The sequence below is a fragment of the Hemitrygon akajei genome, chromosome 2 (genome assembly GCF_048418815.1).
Source record: "Hemitrygon akajei chromosome 2, sHemAka1.3, whole genome shotgun sequence".
Taxonomy (NCBI): Eukaryota; Metazoa; Chordata; class Chondrichthyes; order Myliobatiformes; family Dasyatidae; genus Hemitrygon; species Hemitrygon akajei.
In genome coordinates this window covers 151289163-151310512 of record NC_133125.1, presented here as the reverse complement: position 1 = coordinate 151310512, position 21350 = coordinate 151289163, and the positions used below count along the sequence as shown (strand labels likewise).

General features: G+C 43.1%; 1 pseudogene; it reads right to left on the bottom strand.

Annotated features, from left to right (window-relative positions):
* Nucleotides 1-2852: 2852 nt before the first annotated feature.
* Nucleotides 2853-2987, bottom strand: LOC140722317 (U1 spliceosomal RNA; annotated as a pseudogene).
* Between the last annotated feature and the right edge of the window lie 18363 nt (nucleotides 2988-21350).

Genomic DNA, 21350 nt, shown 5'->3' with positions numbered 1-21350 from the left:
CAGAATCATCCCTGTGGACCTCCTCTGAACCGTCTCCAATGCCAGCACACCTTTTCTTAGATGAGGAACCCAACACTGTTCACAAAACTCAAGGTGAGGCCTCACCAGTGCCTCATAAAGACTCAGCATCACATCCCTGCTCTTGTATTCCAGACCTCTTGAAATGAATGTTAACGTGGTGTTTGCCTTCCTCACCACTGACTCACCTGTAAGTTAACCTTTAGGGTATTCTGCACAAGGACTCCCAAGTCCCTTTGTTTCTTAGATTTTTGGATTTTTTTGTTGTATAGAAAATAGTCTGTACATTTATTTCTACTACCAAGGTGCATGACCATACATTTTCCAACACTGTATTTCATTTGCCACTTTCTTGCACATTGTCCTAATCTGTCTGAGTCCTTCTGCACCCTACCTGTTTCCTCAACACCAACTGCCCCTCCACCTGCAATCTTGGTAACAAAGCCATCTATTCCATCATCTAAATCATTGATATACAGCATAAAGAGAAATGGTCCCAGCACCAACCCCTGCGGAACACCACTAGTCACTGGCAGCCAACCAGAAAAGGATTCTTTTATTCCCAATCGCTGTCTCCTACCAATCAGCCAATGCTCTAACTATGCCAGTAACTTTACTGTAATACCATGGGCTCATAACATGGTAAGCAGCCTCATGTCTATCATCTTATCAAAGGCCTTCTGAAGGTCAAAATAAAATATCCACTGCATCCCCCTTTTTCTATCCTACTTGTAAACTCATCAAAAAACTTCAAAAAGTTTGTCAGGCAAGATTTTCCCTTAAGGAAACCATGCTGACTTGATCCTATCTTGTCCTGTGTCACCAAGTACTCCATAACAATAAACTCCCAACAACTTTACAACCACAGAAGTCAGGCTAACTGGTGTATAATTTCCTTTCTACTGCCTTCCCCTTTTCTTAAAGAGTGGAGTTACAATTCTCACTATGCCAGAGTCCAATGATTTTTGAAAGATTATTACTAATGCCTCCACAATCTCTACCAGAACCCTATGGTGCAGTTCATTTGGTATGGGTGACTTACAGTCGTGCAAGAAAGTTTGTGAACCCTTCAGAATTTTCTCTATTACTGCATAATTATGGCCTAAAAATGTGATCAGATCTTCATGTAAGTCCTAAAATTAGATAAAGTGAACCCAATTAAATAATTAACACAAACATTATATTTTTTCATTTATTTATTGAGAAAAATGATCCAATATTACATGCATTTGTTGGAAAAAGTATATTAACATTTACTTTCAGTCATGTTTGTGAGCTCCTTGTACAGCAGTAACTTCAACCAAATGTTTCCAGTAACTGTTGTTCAGTCCTGCACATCAGATCAGTGGAATTTTAGGTCATTCCTCCTTACAAAGCTGCTGCAACTCTGGGATGTTGGTGAGCTTCCTTGGATGAACTGCTTGCTTCAGGGCCTTCCACAGCATTTCTATAGGATTAAGGTCAGGACTTTGACTCAGCCATTCCAAAATGTGAAATTTCTTCTGCTTTAACCATTCTTTGCTAGACTGACTTGTGTGATTAGCGTCATTGTCTTGCTGCATGGCCCACTTCCTCTTGTGCTTCAGTTCACGGATGGGTATCCTGACATTTTCCTGCAGAATCTGCTGGTAAAATTCAGAATTCATAGTTCCATCAATGGTGGCAAGCTTTCCTAGTCCCAAGGCAGCAAAACAGGCCCAAACCATGACACTGCCACCACCATGTTTCTAGATGGGATGAAGTTCTTAAAAAGCTCTATTTTGGACTCATCTGTCCTCAGAACATTCTTCCAATAGCCTTCTAGCTTAACCATGTGGTCGTTATCAAACTTTAGATGGGCAGCAATGTTCTTATTGGAGAGTAGTGCCTTTCTCTTTGCAATCCTGCCATTTTTGTTCAGTGCTTGCCTGATAGTAGTCTCATGAGTACTGACATTAGCCAATGTAAGAGAGGCCTGTAGCAACTTAGATGTTACCCTGAGGTTCCTTGTGACCTGGAATATTACACGCTTTGCTCTTGGAGTGATTTTTATTGGTTGACCAGTACTGGGGAGAGTAATAACGGTGTTGAATTTCCTCCATTTGTATAACATCTGGCGGACAGTAGATTAGTGGAGCCCAAACTCTTTAGAAATGGTTTTGTATCCCTTTCCAGCCTTGTGGAAGACCTGACTGTTATTTCCACTTTAAATGAACTGATAATCCTAGAGGTTCACATCCTTTTCCCATAAAATACATGTAATATCGGGTAATTTTTCTCAACAAAGAAATGAAAAAAGTATAATGGTATTTGTGTTAGTTATTTAATTGAGTTCTCTTTATCTACTTTTATCTAGTTGATCTGACAATCTGATCACATTTTAGGTCATATTTGTGCAGAAAAAGAGAAAATTCTAAAGTGTTCACAAACTTTCTAGCACTACTCTATGTACCCTTAAGTCTTTCAGCCTTTTGTGCACCTTCTCCCTTGAAATAGTAAATGCACTCACTTCTCTTCCCTCACACCCTTCAACATCTGGCACACTGCTAGTGTCTTCCCCAGTGAAGACTGATGCAAAATATTTATTTAGTTCATCTGTGAACTCCTTGTCTCCTGTTATTATTTCTCAGGCCCCATTTTCTAGTGGTCCTATATCCATTTTCATATCTTTTATTTCTTACATACTTGAATAAGCTTTTAACCATATAACAATTACAGCACAGAAACAGGCCATCTCGGCCCTTCTAGTCTATGCCGAACGCTTACTCTCACCTAGTCCCACCTACCTGCACTCAACCCCTAACCCTCCATTCCTTTCCTGTCCATATACCTATCCAATTTTACTTTAAATGACAATACTGAACCTAAAAAGTTGAGTATCCTGCATTTGGGGACGTCACAGGCCTCAGCACACCTGAAGTGCAATAGGATTGCCTCATCCTGGGAGAACCACCTTCATAATTGTGGTGTCTCCCCTGCCAGGTAAGTGTACTTTTACCATCCACTTTGGTATTGTTTGCTAGCTTGCTTTCATATTTCATCTTTTCCCTCCTAATGATTCTTTTAGTTGCTCTCTCTAGCATTTTAAAAGCTTCCCAATCCTCTATCTTCCCATTAATTTTTGCTTTATTGTGCCCTCTCTTTTGCCCCATTAACTAAGACTTCTCTTTTCAGCCATGGTTGCACTATTTTGCCATTTGAGTATTTCATTGGTTTGCAATACATCTATCCAGCACCTTCCTCATTTTCCCCAGAAACTGATGCCATTGCTGCTCTACTGTCGCCCCTGCCAGCATCTCCTTCCTATTTACTTTGGCCAACTCCTCTCTCATACCACTGTAATTTCCTTTACTCCATTGAAATACTGCTACATCAGACTTTACTTTCTCCCTATCAAATTTCAGGTTAAACTCAATTATATTGTGATCACTGCCTCCTGAGTGTTCTTTCACATTAAGCTCCCTAATCGCTTCTGGCTCATTACATAACACCTAATCCAGCATAGCTGATCCCCAGTAGGCTCAACGACAAACTGCTCTAATAAGCCATCTTATAGACATTCAATGAACTCACTCTCTTGAGATTAATTAACAAACTGATTTTCCCAATCCACCTGCAGGCTAAAATCTCCCATGACTATCATAACATTGCCTTTTTGACACACCGTTTCTGCTTCCCATTGTAAACTGTGGTCCACATCCCAGCTACTGTTGGGAGGCCTATATATAGCTGCCATCAAGGTCCTTTTACCCTTGCAGTTTCTTAACTCAACCCACAATGATTCTTCCGATCCTATGTCACATCTTTTTACTTATTTGATGCCATTCTTTACCAGCAGAGCCACGCCACCCCCTCTGCCTACCTTCCCTTCCCTCCAATACAATGTGTAATGTTGGAGATTAGCTCCAGGTTACAACCATCATACCTAACAATCTAAAAGTGCAACAAGATCATCCACCTTATGGATATAAGGTTGTGATATAACACTTCGAGTGCCGTATTTTCTACCCTTTTTGATTCTGCATCCCTAATGCACTGATACTTACACTGTTGGCTGCAAGTTTGTCCTATCAGATGCCTGCTCTTCTTGACAGTCTGACAGCAGGTTATCTTTGCTTTTTTACTATCCATCCTATCCTGAGTCTCTACACTACAGTTCCCACCTCCCTGCCAAATCAGTTTAAACCCTCCCAAACAGCTCTAATACTCCTGCCCGCAAGAATATTGGTCCCTCTCAGGTTCAGGAGCAACCCATCACTTTTGTTCAGGACATATCTCCCCCCAGAAGAGATCCCAGTGATCCAAGAACCTGCACCAACTTCTCAGCCATGCATTTATCTGCCAAATCGTCACTGGTGCATGGTATAGGTAGCAATCCAGAAATTCCTAACCTGGAGGTCCTGCTTCTCAGTTTTCTGCCTATGGACTATCCTCTGGATAAAAAAGCTGCCCCTCTAATTCCTATTTAATCTGTCCCTACTTGATTTTTGATTACTTGATCTAGTTCTGGGGAAAAGACAGCACATTCACTCATACTTTTCTCCACCTCTGTATAATCACTCCTCAATTTCCTATGCTTTGATGAAAAATCTTCCAACCTGCTCAACCTCTTTCCATAATTTACGAGGCAACATCCTCGTAAATCTCCTTTATGATCTTTCCTGCTGAATAATGTATGTCCGATAGATGGATAACTAAAACTGAATATTCTAAATGTAGCCTTACCAAAGTCTTGTAAAACTTTTACATAACATCCCAAATTTTGTACTCAGTGCCCTGACTGTCAAAGGCTAGAGAGCCAAAAGGCTGATTTCCCATTCTGTCTACCTAAGAACACCACTTTCAGGGAACCTTGGACGTACTCCTAGAACCCTCTGTTTTACGACACTCCTTTCACCTGTAAATGATTTTATTTGTCTCCCAAAGGTGCAACACCACATGCTTATCTGAGCCAATCTTCATTTTGGACATTCCTTGGCCCACTTATCTAGCTAACCAAGATACTTCAATAATCTCTTTGACAGGAGCTCAGTGTGAACCCCTCTTACTGTTCCCATTCTTACTACACTGTTGTGCCAGAAGGGCCTGTTCTACACTGTATCTCTGAAAAAAAGTAAAATAAATAAACTTTTATCCTAGTATTTTACCATCTCCTCCCTATTATCGGCACCCAATTGCCCACCATTGAGAACAATTATCATAAACGCTGCCTGGGCAGGGTGAGAAGCATTATCAAGGATGCATCTCACTCTAACCATGGACTTTTTACTCTCCTCCCATCCAGTAGGCACTTCAGGAGCCTCCACCCTGTATCATTTCGAATTCCCTCATGATCAATATACCATGTGTGATTTTCTTGGGAAATTGAATTTTCCAAAATTATCATCAGATGATCTTTCAATATTAGAAACTCCTATTACGGATGCAGAAATTAAAGGGGTTATTTCCTCTATGAATTCTGGGAAAGCACCAGGTCCAGATGGGTATACAGTAGAATTTTTAAAATGTTTTTCCGCTACTCTTTCTCCCTGGTTATGCAGGGTTTTTGAAGAAGCAATTAGATTGGGCAATCTGCCACAATCTTTTTATAGAGCTTCCATTTCTTTAATATTGAAGAAAGATAAAGACCCTACTGACTGTGCATCCTATAGACCAATATCTTTATTGAATGTAGATTCCAAGATTTTTTTCCAAGTTACTGGCATCCAGGCTGGAGAAGGTATTACCCCAAATTATTTCGGAAGATCAAACTGGTTTTTTTAAAAATTGCTATTCTTTTTTCAATGTTAGGAGATTATTGAATATTGTTTATACTCCTTCACATAGCACTTCAGAATGTGTCATTTCATTAGATGTGGAGAAAGCATTTGATAGAGTTGAATGGCCATACTTATTTAATGTGCTTGAGAAGTTTAATTTTAGTCCGACATTCATTTCCTGGATTAAACTGATATATCATACTCCAGTAGCCTCGGTGCTTACTAACAATCAAAGATCTCCCTTTTTTCGTTTATTTCGGGGTACTAGACAAGGCTGTCCTCTTAGTCCATTATTATTTGATATTGCTTTAGAACCCTTGGCAATTGCTATCAGAGAATCACAGAACATTTTTGGCATTAATCGTGGGACAGATGTACGTAAGTTATCATTATATGCAGATGATTTATTATTATTTATTTCTGATCCTGAGAAATCCATTCCTGCAGTTATATCATTGTTGGCTCAATTTAGTGATTTTTCCGGGTATAAATTAAATCTTAATAAGAGTGAATTGTTTCCTTTAAATAGACAGGTTCCAATTTATGGAAATTTACCTTTTAGATTAGTTAATGACTCTTTTATTTACTTAGGGATTAAAATCACAAAAAACTATAAGGACTTATTTAAGGTTAATTTTTTACCCTTAATCGATCAGATTAAATGTTTGTTTACTAAATGGTCACCAGTATCTTTATCTCTGATAGGTCGGATTAATGCTATTAAGATGGTTATTTTACCCAAGTTTTTATATATATTTCAAGCGGTACCAATTTTTATTCCGAAATCTTTTTTTGCTAATGTTGATTCAAAAATTTCCTCATTTATATGGCAGAATAAAAATCCTAGATTAGGTAAAAAATATTTACAGAAGGCAAGGAAGGAAGGTGGATTGGCATTGCCTAATTTTAGATTTTATTATTGGGCAGTTAATATCCGATATTTGATATGTTGGTTAAAGGATTGGATATATCTTTTAGCCCTCATTGGGTGAACCTGGAAATTAAATCTGTACAAGGATTTGCATTGGGTTCTATTTTAGGGACTTCTCTTCCCTTTGCTCTTTCTAAATTGCCGAAACGAATTGACAACCCGATAGTTAAACATACTTTATGTATATGGTTTCAATTTCGGAATTTTTTTGGGTTGACTCAGTTTGTTTTAAATATTCCTATTGTATCCAATTGCTTTTTTTATCCTTCTATTATAGACCAAGCTTATTCAGCTTGGAAGACTAAAGGATTACTACGATTTTCCGATTTATTTTTGGATAATTGTTTTATGTCTTTTGAACAATTATCTAATAAATATAATTTGCCCAGATTTCATTTTTTTAGATATTTACAGATTAGGAATTTCTTAAGTACTGTACTTCCTACTTTTCCAAATTTTGTGTCTTCAGGTATTTTGGAGAATTTGTTTGAACTAAATCCTTCTCAGAAAGGGCTAATGTCAAAACTTTACAATATAATTATGAAGATACATTCAGAGCCCTTCTATAAGTTTAAAAATGATTGGGAAAGAGAACTTAACCTTACTATCCCTATTGAGAATTGGGATAAAATTCTTCAATTAGTTAATACATCATCTATCTGTGCTAAACATTCATTAATACAGTTTAAGGTTGTGCATAGGGCTCATATGTCCAAGGATAAATTGGCTCATTTTTATTCCTATATAAATCCTATTTGTGACAGATGTCATTCTGAGATAGCGTCTTTAACTCATATGTTCTGGTCGTGTCCGCTTTTGAAAAAATATTGGAAAGACATTTTTGATATTATTTCTACGGTATTGAACATTGATTTACAACCTCATCCTATTACTGCAATTTTTGGTTTACCAATGATGGACTCACTCCATTTATCCCCTTCCACTTGTCGAATGATTGCATTTCTTACATTAATGGCTAGAAGATCTATTTTGCTGAATTGGAAAGAAATTTATCCTCCTACCGTATTTCATTGGTTTTCTCAAACTATGTTATGTCTAAATTTAGAAAAAATTAGAAGTGTTGTATTTGATACTTCTATTAAATTTGAAAAGATATGGAGAACATTTATTCAATATTTTCATATGATGTAATATGACCCTGTTCCAAGCCTATTTGTTTTTCCAGTTTCAATTTTATATATGTTGAGAGGATCGGAGTTGACGACACCGATGATTTTGTATTGTTGTGAGATATATAAACAGCCCTTTTTTTCATTTTTTCTTTTTCTCTTTTTTCTTTATTTGTTTTTTTTCCTTATTAGTTATTAGATTATTAGATTAGTTTTTTTGCATATTTTTTTTCTTTTTCTTTTTTCTGTTTTTTTAATATATATTATGATATACCTAGGTTTGCCTTGTTTATTTGCTAATTGTATCGTCCATGATTTGGGAATACTCATTTATACTGTAACCATTGCTTATGTATTCTTTCATGTTCAGTTGAAATGTGTATGTTTGTAATCCCATTATCTATGTATCAATTTTATCTTGTTGATATTAATAATAATAATAAAAAGATTGAAAAAGAAAGAAAGAAAGAAAAGGAGCCTCCACTCCCGCACCAGCAGGGTCAGGAAGAGCTTCTTCCCTGAGGCTGTGATACTGCTGAACCTCAGATCACAGTGCTAAGCAGTATTGCATCCATCTTGCACTGTCTCAGTACTTTTATATTTGTGTGCTGTAGCACTTACTTTTTATTCATGGTTGTTTTGTACATAACACTATTCTTTTGTACTTCTGGTTCGATGCTAATCGCATTTCATTGGCATTGTATCTGTACTCAGCACAATGACAATAAAGTTGAATCTAATCTAATTAATACCAGCCTGGGCCTTCTTATCTCCAGCAACTTTGCCCTCGGCACACACCGGACAAACAATGGCAGCAGGTCTGTCAGGAGGAAAACGTTTTTCCCCAGTATCTAATCTCAAGTATGTCCATCCACACACATCTTCTGGCTATTACCACATTCCAAGCTGACAACATTTTGAGTTACACATTTTAGCATCTGTCAAGCATATATTATGGAGCAGATTTTGAGGGAAAATCTTTACTAGTTTGGAAAGGATGGAAATGATTAGGAATAATCAGCACAGTTTTCTGTCATGATCTTGTCTCATGAAATTGATTAAGTTCTTTGCAAATGTAATCAAGGGAGTTGACGATATGGAATGTAGTAACACCTTTGATAGGGTTCTGCATGATAGGTTGCTATGGAAAGTTAGATTGTATGGCATCCAGAGAAAGCTAACCAACTGGATAATGAATTGGTCTTATGGCAAACAGCAGCAGATTATGCAAGAATTTTTTTTCCAGATTAGAGGCTCCTGACTAGTGGTGTTCCCCAGAGATTGGTACTGAGCCCATTGTTATCTGTAATCTATATCAGTATCACAAACATGAGAGAATCTGCAAACACAAAGTAAACAAAAAGTACACTGCAGATGTGGTCAAATAATACGTACAAACAAGCTGGATGAACTCAGCAGGTCGGGCAGCATCCGTTGAAATGAGCAGTCAACGTTTTGGGCCGAGACCCTTCGTCAGGACTGAAGAAGGAGGGGGCAGGGGCCCTATAAAGAAGGTGGGGGGAGGGTGGAAGGTGCCAGGTGAAAAATCAGAGGAAATCAGAGGAAAGATCAAGGGGTGGGGGAAAATCTGCAGATGCTGGAAACCCCAAAACAACACACACAGAATGCTGGATGGAACTCAGCAGGTCAGGCAGCATCCATGGAAAAGAGTAAACAGTTTGAAGTTCGGGCCAAAACCCTTGATCACGACTGGATAGAAAGAGGATGTTAGAGTAAGAAGGAGGGGGAAGGGGAGGAAGAAATACAAGGTGCTAGGTCACACGTGAAACTAGGAGAGGTGGAGGGGGTGAAGTAAAGAGCTGGGAAGTTGATTGGTGAAAGAGATACAGGGCTGGAGAAAGGAGAATCTGACAGGAGAGGACAGAAAACCATGGAAGAAAGGGAAGGAGGAGGAGCACCAGAGGGAGGTGATGGGCAGGTAAGGAGATAAAGTGAGAGAGGGAAACAGGAACGGGGAATAGTGAAGGAGAATGGGGCATTACCAGAAGTTTGAGAAACTGATGTTCATGCCATCAGGTTGGAGGCTACCCGGATGGACTATAAGGTGTTGCTCCTCCAAACTGAGTGTGCCCTCATTGCAGCAGTAGGTGAGGCCATAGACAGACATGTTGGGATGGGATTGGGAAATAGAATTGAAAAGGGTGGCTACTGGGAGATTCCACTTTTTCTGGCAGATGGAGCACAGGTGCTCAGTGAGGTGGTCTCACAATCTACGTCAGATCTCACCAATATACAGGTGGCCACATGAGGAGACACAATACAGTAGATGACCACAAAAGACTCACAGGTGAAGTGTCGTCTCACCTGGAAGGACTGTTAGTGCCCTGAATGGTAGTGAGGGAGGAGGTGTAAGGGCAGGTATGGCACTTGTTCTGCCTGCAAGGACCCTGGTGAGTGTTACCAGGACAGAGTTCAGTGAGGAGGGATGAATTTACAAGGGAGCGATCCCTGCAGAAAGTGGAAAACAACGGGGAGGGAAAAATGTTCTTGGTGGGAGGATCTCTTTGGAGATGGTGGAAGTTACATTGAATTATGTGCTGGTCGTGAATGCCAGTGAGAACACTATCCCTGCCGCGGTGGTGGGTGGATGGTGTGAGATGGTACTCGGGTGAAGGCAGCATTGCTGGTGGAGGAAGGGAAGCCCTTTTCTTTGAAGGGAGAAGGCATCTCAGTAGTACTGGAATAAAAAGCCTCATCCTGAGAGCAGATGCAGTGAAGATGGAGGAACTGAGAGAAGGGGATGGCATTTTTACAAGTGGCAGGGTGGGATGAGGTATAGTCCAGGTAGCTGTGAGAATCAGTGGGCTTATAAAAGACATCAGTAGATAGACTGTTTCCAGAGATGGAGATAGAGAAACTGAGAAAGTGAAGGGGAGGTGTCAGAAGTGGACCAGGTAAATTTGAGGATAGGGTGGAAGTTGGAGGCAAAGTTGATGAAGTTGACGAGTTCCACGTGGCTGCAGAAAGCAGCTGCAAAGCACTCAACAATGTAGCGTAGACACCAGTGTAGGCTTGGAACTTAGACTGTTCCATGTTGCCAGCAAAAAGGAAGGCACAGCTGGGACCCATGTGAGTGCCCATGGCTACTCATTTTGTTTCAAGGTATTGGAGGAGCCAAAGGAGAAATTATTAAGAGTGAGGACAAGTTCCACTAGACAGTTGGTTAGCACCTTTGCAAATGACACTAAAATACAGTGGATGCTTTCATTCAGAGTGAAGATGACTATTAGTATTTATAGAAGTATCTTTATCAGCTGGATACATGGGCTGAGAATCGGCAAATGGAATTTAGTTTGTATAAACACATGGTTTTTCACTTTGGGTAGACAGATTGGGGTAGGATAATTGCAGTCAATGTTAAGACCGTGGGGCGTGTTGCACAACAGAGGGATCTCGGAGAACAAGTGCATGGTTCACTGAATGTGGCATCACCGTAGAGAGGGTGGTGAATTAGGCTTTTGGCATGCTGGCCTTTTTCAGTCAGGGCACTGAATATCATAGTCGGGATGTTATGTTGCAGTTTTAGAAGTTTTATGTTTATTGTTGGTCACCCTCAGGACTGAATTCTGGAGAGAGACTAAACAGGTTAAGATTTTTATTTATTGGAGCAGAGGAGATTTTAGAGAGGTGTACAAAATTATAAGGGGGATGCGGACAAGGATACTGTATGCAGTCTTTATCACCAGGATTGAGGAATCAAGAATTAGAGAACAGTGCATCACCATACTGGGGGAACTCGGCAGGTCTGACAGAATCCATGGAGGGAAATGTTTCAGGTCAAGACCTTTCATTAGAACTGGAAAGGAAGGGGTAGAACCCACAATCAAAAGATGGTGAGAGGGAGAAGGAGGGAATAGAAAATGGTGGGTGATAAATGAGACCAGATGAGGGGGAACAAGTGGGCGAGGTTAGGGCATGATGTAAGAAGCTGGGAGATGGAAGAAGTAAAGGACTGAAGAAGATGAAATGTAACATGAGATGAAAGTGATCTAAGGAATCCAAGGAGGGGAAGTGTTGGGAAGCTCATCAGGGCTGGGGAATGGGGAAAAAAGAACAGGGAGAGGGAATATGGTGGAGGGCAGACATCACGGAAATTAGTGAAAGCACGAGGTTGGAGACTGCCCAGGTGGAATATGAAGTGTTGCGAGTTTGGCCTCAGTGGCAGCTGCGAAGGTCACCCACAGATATGTCGGTGTGGGAATCGGATGCTGAATTATAATGAAAGGACACCTGATCGTCTGAACATCGATTTATCCAACCGCCGGTAATTTCAGCCCCGCCCCCTCTTTTCTCTGCCGCCAATGTGGAGAGCGAGCCAACAGCACCTTCTGCTGTGGAAGTCGAGCACCGCCCTCTGTTTGTCCCTCGATCTACGTAAAACCAGTGTTGCTTGGATAATGTCTGGAATCGAAACTGATGAGTAAATCAGAAAGTAAATCTGCAGGACTTCGCCCAGTCAGTGGAGAAAGGATACAGTGCAGTACTTGAACCGCTCCAGGACGGCTTTGCTCTGCATATATCCCGACTTAACATTAATGTCAACTCTAGCAGTTGTTTGAAAGCACAACAGAGCTCCGAGCACGGGTACTTTAGTCATCCCAGTGAGTCTAACCCAGGTGCAGACAGTGCAGTGGGGACCACTGAGACCACTCGGACCATCGCTGCAATCCCTCGTCAGCTGCAGGCAGACAGACGCCCGATCTACAGGTGAGTGAAACAGGTTGCCCGTGAGGGAAGTAGTGTGTAGTTGTGGGGGTGGGGGGGGGGGGGGGGCTGCGTAAGTGGACTGTTTCTGTGAGACGCCATTCGTTGGTTGAAATTTGTTTTTTTTCCCACTTGTTTGTAAATTGAAGAAACCAAACCGCTCCTTGTTCACTCAACAACTAAACGCTCAATAACAATCTGCTTTGCGCTATTTTATTGTAGTCAGTAATGTTAGATCAGACCACAGAGCAGTACAGCGCAGGAACAACCCATTCGGACTTGGAACCTGTGCCGACCAGGATGCCAGTGGAAGCTAATCGCATCTTGTTTTTTTTTAAAGAAGCGTCTAATTTGTTTTTATTGGGAATGCCTGCAGTGCTAACGTAAATTAAGTTTTAATTGCACCTGGACATACTGGTGCATATGACAATAAACTTGATTTTAGACTGTCCCATGAACAAAGTCGCCAAAGAGACGCAGTTGATAGATTTGAAAAGTTGTCACAAATAAGAGGACAGTCTCGGAGTCGAGGGAGAGACAATTTCTTTGAGCTACATGTAATGGTTTCAAATCCTCCCATCATCAGACCGCCCTGTTCGCACCTATATTACAGACACTCACGTTCAACAAGTGATGAATTTAACTCCGCATTGACAAACAAGAGAAAAAGATGTAGATGCTGGAAATCCAAGCAACTGGAACTCCAAAGTACTGGAGGAACTCAGGAGGCCAGACAGCATCTATGGAAAAAGAGTACAGTCGACATTTCCGGCCGAGACCCTTGGGCAGGACTGGAGAAGAAAAGCTGAGGATAGATTTAAAAGGGTGAAGGGAGAGAGAAACACAAGGTGATTGGTGAGCCTGGAGGGGGAGAGATTAAGTAAAGAGTTTGAAAATTGATAGGTTAAAGAGACAGGCCATGGAAGAAAGAAGGGACGGTGGGATGGGAGCGGAGAGCACCAGAGGGAGTCGATGAACGGGCAGGGTAATAAGGTGAGAGAGGGAAAAGGGGATAGAAATTGGTCAACGGTGGGGGGGGGGGGGGGAGAGAGAGAGAGAGACGGTGAACAGGTACTCGGCGAAGGTGTCCCTCCACCTCCTCCCTCAGTGTTCAGTGCCCTAACAATCCTTCAGGATCAGACGACTCTTCCCCTGTGAGTCTGTTGGGGTCATACACTGTGTTCGGTGCTTGCGGTGGGGCCTCCTGTGGATCGGAGAGAGCCGACGCGGATTGGTATTCCGCTTCACCGAGTACATACGCTCCGTCCACCAGAAATAGCTGCATCTTCCAGTGGCCACCCATGTTAACTCCACTTCCCATTCCGATATGTCTATCCATGGACTCCTCCACTGTCGTGATGAGGCCACATGTAGCTTCGAGAAACACCTTGTCTTCCGTTTGGGTAGCCCCCAACCTGGAGGCATGAACATCGATTTCTCGAACTTCCGGTGATGCCCCCATTCCCCCTCCCCGCCTCTGCCACGACCCTCACTCCTCCACATCGCCCCTCCTCCCCACTTCCACCCCTCCTCTCCGCCTCCCCACTACCTCCCTTCCTCCCCACTCCACACTCCCTCCCTCCTCCCCACTCCACACATTCCCTCACCTCCTCCCCACTCCACACATTCCCTTACCTCCCCACTCCACACTCCCCCTCCCCACTCCCCCTCCACACTCCCCCTCCACATTCCACATTCCCTCCCCACACCACACTCCCACCCCTCCTCCCCCGCCTCCCCACTCCCTCCCCTACTCTCCACTCCACACACTCCCTCCCCTCCTCCCCACTCCCTCCCCACTCCCCCCTCCTCATCCTCCCCACTCCCACCCCCCTCCCCCGCCTCCCCACTCCCTCCCCTACTCTCCACTCCACACACTTCCTCCACACCCACCCATCCTCCCCTCCTCCCCACTCCCTCCCCACTCCCCCCCCTCATCCTCCCCACTCCCACCCCCCTCCCCCGCCTCCCCACTCCCTCCCCTACTCTCCACTCCACACACTCCCTCCCCTACTCTCCACTCCACACACTCCCTCCCCACTCCCCATTCCCTCCCCTCCTCTTCTCCCCACTCCCACCCCCTCCCCCGCCTCCCCACTCCCTCCACTCCTCCCCACTCCCTCTCCCCTAACCCTTACTTCTCCTCCTTCCCCCAACACCTCCCCCTCCCCCCACTCGCTGCTCTGTCAACCTCCCCACTCCTGCATCCCCTCCTCTACCTTCTCCTCCCCTCCTTCTCCTCCCCTCCTTCTCCTCCCCTCCTTCACCTCTACCTCACTCTCCACTACCTCCTCACACCCTCTCCCCCTCCTTTACCTACATCCCTTCCCTTCCCCTACCTACACCCCTCCCCCTCTACCTGTGCCCTCCACCTCCTCTACCTACCCCCTACCTCCTGCACTTTACCTTCCCTCCTCTACCTCTCCCCTACTACCCTCCCCTCTTCTGCCCTCTTTTACCCTCCCCCTCCTCTACCCTCCTCCACCCTCCCCCTCTACCCTCCCCTACCCTCACCCCCTACCCTCATCCCCCTCCTCTACACTCTACCCTCATCCTCTACCTTCCCTCCTCTACCCCTCAACTCTAACCCTCTCCTCTAACCCCTCTTCTACCCCCACTCCTCTAACCACCACCCCCTCCCTCATCACACTCTCCCTTCCCCTCTCCCTCACCACACCCCCCCCCCCTCTTCTCAACCCCTCTTCCTACCTCGGTGGGGAACCGGGTTGTTTACAGGGCCACACCCCAAAGGCACATGTCTGCCAAGCCGCACCTGGAAATATGAAAACAGCAGGCCGCATGTTGAATCTGAGAACGAGCACCCACTGCCCATGGAGTACTGTAGTCTGAGCTGCAGCTGTAGATCACAGACTCCGACAGCACCCCAACCACTTTGAAAAGGAGAAAGAGACATTAGAAAAGGAGAAGAATCTGTACACAGATGAACTGGAAGAAGTCACCTGGGTCAACAAAAAACTCTGGTGCCATCTTTTCTAGCCTCACAATTTCTCCTTGTAGCTTAGGCCTCCAAATCCAGGCATCAGTCTGGTAATTAATTTCTGTACCCTTTTCTCCTGTAGAAGGGCAACCAAAACTGTACACTGTTACGTACCCCGTAACTGCGTGTCTGACCAGCAGAGAAAGAAGAATCCATTGGAGTCTGGTGATACTATATTTAAAGGTGTTTATTAATAAAAATAAGCAAAACCATATCAATAATACAAATATACATATAACACAAGGTAGCAGTAATAAACCTAAAAGTGTAGGAATAATAATAATCAATAATAAACAAGCTCTATCGATGTCTAGAGGTAATTGAATTGTCATAGAAAAGTATAAAGTTCAGTTCAGTTCATGAGTGCTGATGTAGTTATGGTTGTTGTATTGTAATCGTTGGAGAGAGAGAGAGCGAGAGAGAGAGATGTAACAGCTACAGCAGCCAAACCTTCCTTTGCTTTCTTAATCCGTCGTATCGTTGTTATGGTGGTCATTCAGTTATGACCTCTCCGTCCTTCTGCTAGACCGTTCTTCTGTGGTGGACTCTTCACTCTGGCATGAGTGGACACACACACACAAGTCCCCACCGGCCCTGCTTTAACACTGATAACCTTAATGACCGACCTCCTGGTTCGGTCTTTGAAGCCCCCACCTTTCTTGTGGGTTCCAACACTCAATCAGTGTCCACTGGCATGTCTGGAGGGTGTCTCTTCAGACCTGTCTTTTATCCCTACTCATGGGGACTCAGCTATCCATCACTCCTGAATGACTGTGTCCATCAAATAAGGCCACTCCTTCAGTCCACTGAGGAATGTTTATGAGCAAACTATTGTCCTTGCAGCGAAACAGTAAATAATTCAAAAAGGAGTCACAATACAGTTAATCAGCAATTTCCCCCTCTCTCTTATCTGTCGCAGATGTTCTTGCCTGTTTTTCATCTCTCTTTCTCATGGTCAGCATAACAACAGTAAAAGTTCGTGTTTCTCAGGAGGGGGGTAGTTAACTCTTTACCCCATTGTCCATCAGGTCTGTTCATCACTCATAACACCCCCATCCTTCTGGGAATTTTCACCAGGGGAAAATTAACTAATAAAGCACATGACTGAATTACAGAGTTTAACAAAATACCGAAGTTGTCTTAACTACAAGAATAATACAGATACACGTTCAAATTAACATCTAGCTAAACAATCAGCAATAACATTATCACTCCCCTTTACATGTTGTATTTTAATATCAAATTCCTGTAACAGCAGACTCCAATTTAATAACCGCCTACTTTTATTTTTCATGTTACTAATGGTGTTGTGTTCTTAACTTAGATGTATATTACAAAGTGTGAACCATCACATGTGTGATCATAATGTAGTACATTACAAAAATTTGTGCAAATACTAATCTCTATTTTACTTTTAAACTTAACATTTAAACAGTCAATTTTTCATGGTGTTTTTTTTTTAATCTTTCACATGCTTTGTCAAATTCCCTCAAAACCAGATCCTGTTATTCAAAGTGGCATTTGGTCAACCTTTGTCCTTTTTTCACTTAACTCTCATGTGGTTAGCTTGCTCACCAGTGTGGAATAGGCCTTCACAGACTCCTTTCACAGGAGCTATCTCATCACCAATGTTTTCCAAACTAAGCTCATTTGCTAAACTACCACACAATTCGTTAATTTTAAGCAAGTCATTAATTTTATCTTCAGGATCTTTCATTCTATTTGTTTTCAGTTTAACAGCTGCAGATGATCCCTCTTGGTCAAAACAACATTTCAAGTTCTGCCTCTCCAAATCACATACTTGAATAACATCAGCAAGTTGTCTATCTTTAAATTTCCAAACAAACTGTAATTGATTCACAGGCCCCTTGTTAACAAGCCATTGTTCAGTTAACGGTCCCTTCCCTTTTGTCAATCCTTCTAAAACCAATTCAGACTTTAAATTTTTTTTATTCAATTTAGGAACAACACCTTTCCCTTCTCCTTAAATATTCATATCACCAGCTTTCATCTCAGCATTAACTTTTAACACACCTTCTAACACAAACAACTGAGAATTCTCACTTTCCACTGGTACCAAGGTAAACCCTTTCTTCACTGAACCACGTCCATCTGACCCAAAAGGACTGCATTCCTTTTCAACTAAATCAGATACCTCAGACTTTTTCTGAGTTTCAATACCCTGAGTTCAGTACCCTGTGCGTCCATACCCTTCACACCCTGAACACACGCAAACGGGACATCTACCTCTTCCAGGCTTTCAATACCAGTCCCCTTTTCAAATTCTAAGTTCCCCTGATCCTCCCAGTTACTCTCTGGGCAACTCCCATCCGGAGTAAACTCAACCCTGCGGGTTAAAACAACCTCGTCTGCTAACCCAGCAGACTCCCTCAAGGTAGCGGCATCCTTTTCATCTAGGACAGCCCTTAGATCATTATCGGGAACACAAGCCAGACAGATCATCCGTGTCCAACCCTGGATCTTCTAACTGCCATATCTGTTTCTCATCTTTACTCTGTGCCCTTATAAATTCCCTCCTGGCTAACGGTGGATCTACCTCCTCTCCTTTACTCTCTTTCACCCCACTATCCCTTTCCTTCTCATCCGGTAACCCCTTTTCATACAAGATCGGCAAAAATGTCTCCGCTAAATCAACACTGGACTCCTTTAAACTGGCTCCTTTCTCAGCCGCCTTTCTAGACATGCTGCGAGTGATTGCGCATGCGGGATAAATCTTGGACTCTATGGGCGGGTCCTCAGCACTCACAGGGTTGCTTGTTAATTTCACTGCTGAACACGTCACCACCGCCCAGATCGTTACCAAGTAGGACGTCCACGCCGTCCATCGGTAGTTTCGACCGCACCCCTATTTCGACTGGTCCAGATACCAGGTCACATTTCAGAAATATCCTGTGCAAAGGTACAGCCTCGGTCCCTTTCCCGATATCTCTTAACACAGCCTCCCCAGTCTGGGTCTCAGAACCACAATCTAATACCTACCTTAAAATCAATGACTGACCAGCCCCAGTATCTCTCCAGATCCGCACTGGAACTGGGGTTTCTCCTTCCTTCACAGACACCGTCCCTTCCGAGATAAACTTCTCATGCCCCTCTTGGGCTCTATCTACCTTTGCCTTCCTCATCGATCTGCTGACCGACTCAATGCAACCAGTAGGGATTGCTGTTTTCCCTTTTCCCGTCTCCTTCTTCGGAGCAAAGCACTTAGATGCTATATGACCAGCTTTCCCATAATTATAACAGGTAAAGCTAGGAACCTTCCTGCCGGCCTGCTTTTCCTCCTCCTCACCTTTTCCACTAGCTCCCGGCTTATTCTCTGCCTTAGCCGGTGCGCTTTCTCTACCATCCCTACTGCCTCTCTGGTAACTCTTGTTTGAGGAAAACTTTGACTTGTGGGTTAAAGCATACTCGTCTGCTAACTTGGCAGTCGCAAGACAGAGTCTCTGTCTCCTTCTCATCCAAGTACGTCTTCATACTCTCAGGGATACAACTTTTAAATTGCTCCATCAGTACTAACTGTAACAGGTTATCATAATCTTCATCAACCCCTTTTGAGGCGCACCAACGCTCACAATACATTTGCTTCTCACGGGCAAACTCTAAATACGTGTGGTTCCACGGCTTTCTCAAGTTCCGGAACTTCTGCCGGTGTGCCTCAGGCACCAACTCGTAACTCCTCAGTACAGCCCTTTTTACTTCCTCGTAATCCTTAGACTCATCCATAGACAATGCCGAATACGCTTAGGGAGAGGGAGAGAGGGAGAGAGGGAGAGAGGGAGAGAGGGAGAGAGGGAGAGAGGGAGAGAGGGAGAGAGAGAGAGAGAGAGAGAGAGAGAGAGAGAGAGAGAGAGAGAGAGAGAGAGAGATAACAGCTACAGCAGCCAAACCTTCCTTTGCTTTCTTAATCCGTCGTATCGTTGTTATGGTGGTCATTCAGTTATGACATCTCCGTCCTTCTGCTAGATCGTTCTTCTGTGGTGGACTCGTCACTCTGGCATGAGTGGACACACACACACACACACACACACACACACACACACACACACACACACACACACACACACACACACACACACACACACACACACACACACACACACACACACACACACACACACACACACCGACCCTGCTTTAACACTGATAGCCTTACTGACCGACCTCCTGGTTCGGTCTTCGAAGCCAGACCTGGAGGGTGTCTCTCCAGACCTGTCTTTTTATCCCTACTAACGGGGACTCAGCTATCCATCACTCCTGAATGACTGTGTCCATCAAATAAGGCCACTCCTTCAGTCCACTGAGGAATGTTTATGAGCAAACTATTGTCCTTGCAGTGAAACAGTAAATAATTCAAAAAGGAGTCACAATACAGTTAATCAGCAATTTCCCCCTCTCTCTTATCTGTCGCAGATGTTCTTGCCTGTTTTTCATCTCTTTCTCATGGTCAGCATAACAACAGTAATAGTTCGTGGTTCTCGGGGGGTGGGGGGGGGATGGTTAACTCTTTACCCCATTGTCCATCAGGTCTGTTCATCACTCATAACAACACAATACCCAAGTACATACTTGGCAAACTGTGATGTAACAGCAATACAGCTTACTAATTCCTATACTCAGTGCTCTGTCTGAAGAATGTCAGCAAGCCAAATACATTCCTCACAACCCAAATGGCAAATGACACTGAATTCGGTCAACTATACACTTGTACTGTTACGACCTGCTGATCCATAACACTCCCAACGAGCCTATCAGTCACAGTGTAAGTCCCTTGCTGGTGTGCTCTCCCAAATACAATGCATCACATTTATCAAAACTTCAGCCCAAATGCTGAACTCATCAAGATTCCTTGTAATTTCATAAGCTTTACATAGGCTTTTGCGTGATCTACCACACCACCTCTTCATCTCATTGCATACTAACCAGGACTTGTACGCTTTCATCCAAAATGTTTACATAAATCACAAACTACAAAAGTCCCAGTGGCACGAAACTTGACACAGGTGTTCATTCAGAGAAATAACCCTCTTTCTAAGTCTAAGCCAGTTATGAATCCAATTGACCATTTCTCCCCAGTCAAGCATAACGTCCCATGCACAAAGCCATGCAGACTCCTCCTAATGAGACTGTCTATCCAAATGTTGTTAGATCCTTTCCTTCAGAATTCCCTCCATAACATCCCCTCTACTCATATCAGACTGGCAGGACTGTATTTCCCTCGCTTGTCTTTGCTACCTTAAATGGTGGGACAGCAGTGAGTACCCCAGTCTTCCGGAACTTCATCTATATCTAATGATAAAGCAAGTATTACCATACGGGCCCCTTCAGTGTCTTTATCCGGCCTCCCACAACATCGGAGATTCTCTTGGTCAGACTCTGGGGATTTATCCACCTTAAAGCACTGTAGGGCTTCCAATACCTCCTCCTGATAATATGAATTTCCTCCAATACATCTCCATTGTTTCCCTTATCTCTTATGAAACTATAACATTTTCCTCAGTAAACAATGAGAAGATATATTTATTAAAACTCCCACCTGCAACTTTCTCCTGAGCCATCCTTGTGTTGTTTATATGGCTGGAGACTACTTGGGATTTTCCTCAACCTTTCCAGCCTGATCCATTTCATACCTTCTCTTTGCCTTCCTATATCCCTCTAGAACATTCTTATATAGTCTTCACTATTTAAATCATTTTTATAATCATTTTACATTGATTAAGAGAAATTTCTTCTCCGAGGTTGTGGACATTTTCAATCTCTCACTGCTATGAGTAGAAGTTCCCACTTGCTTTAAA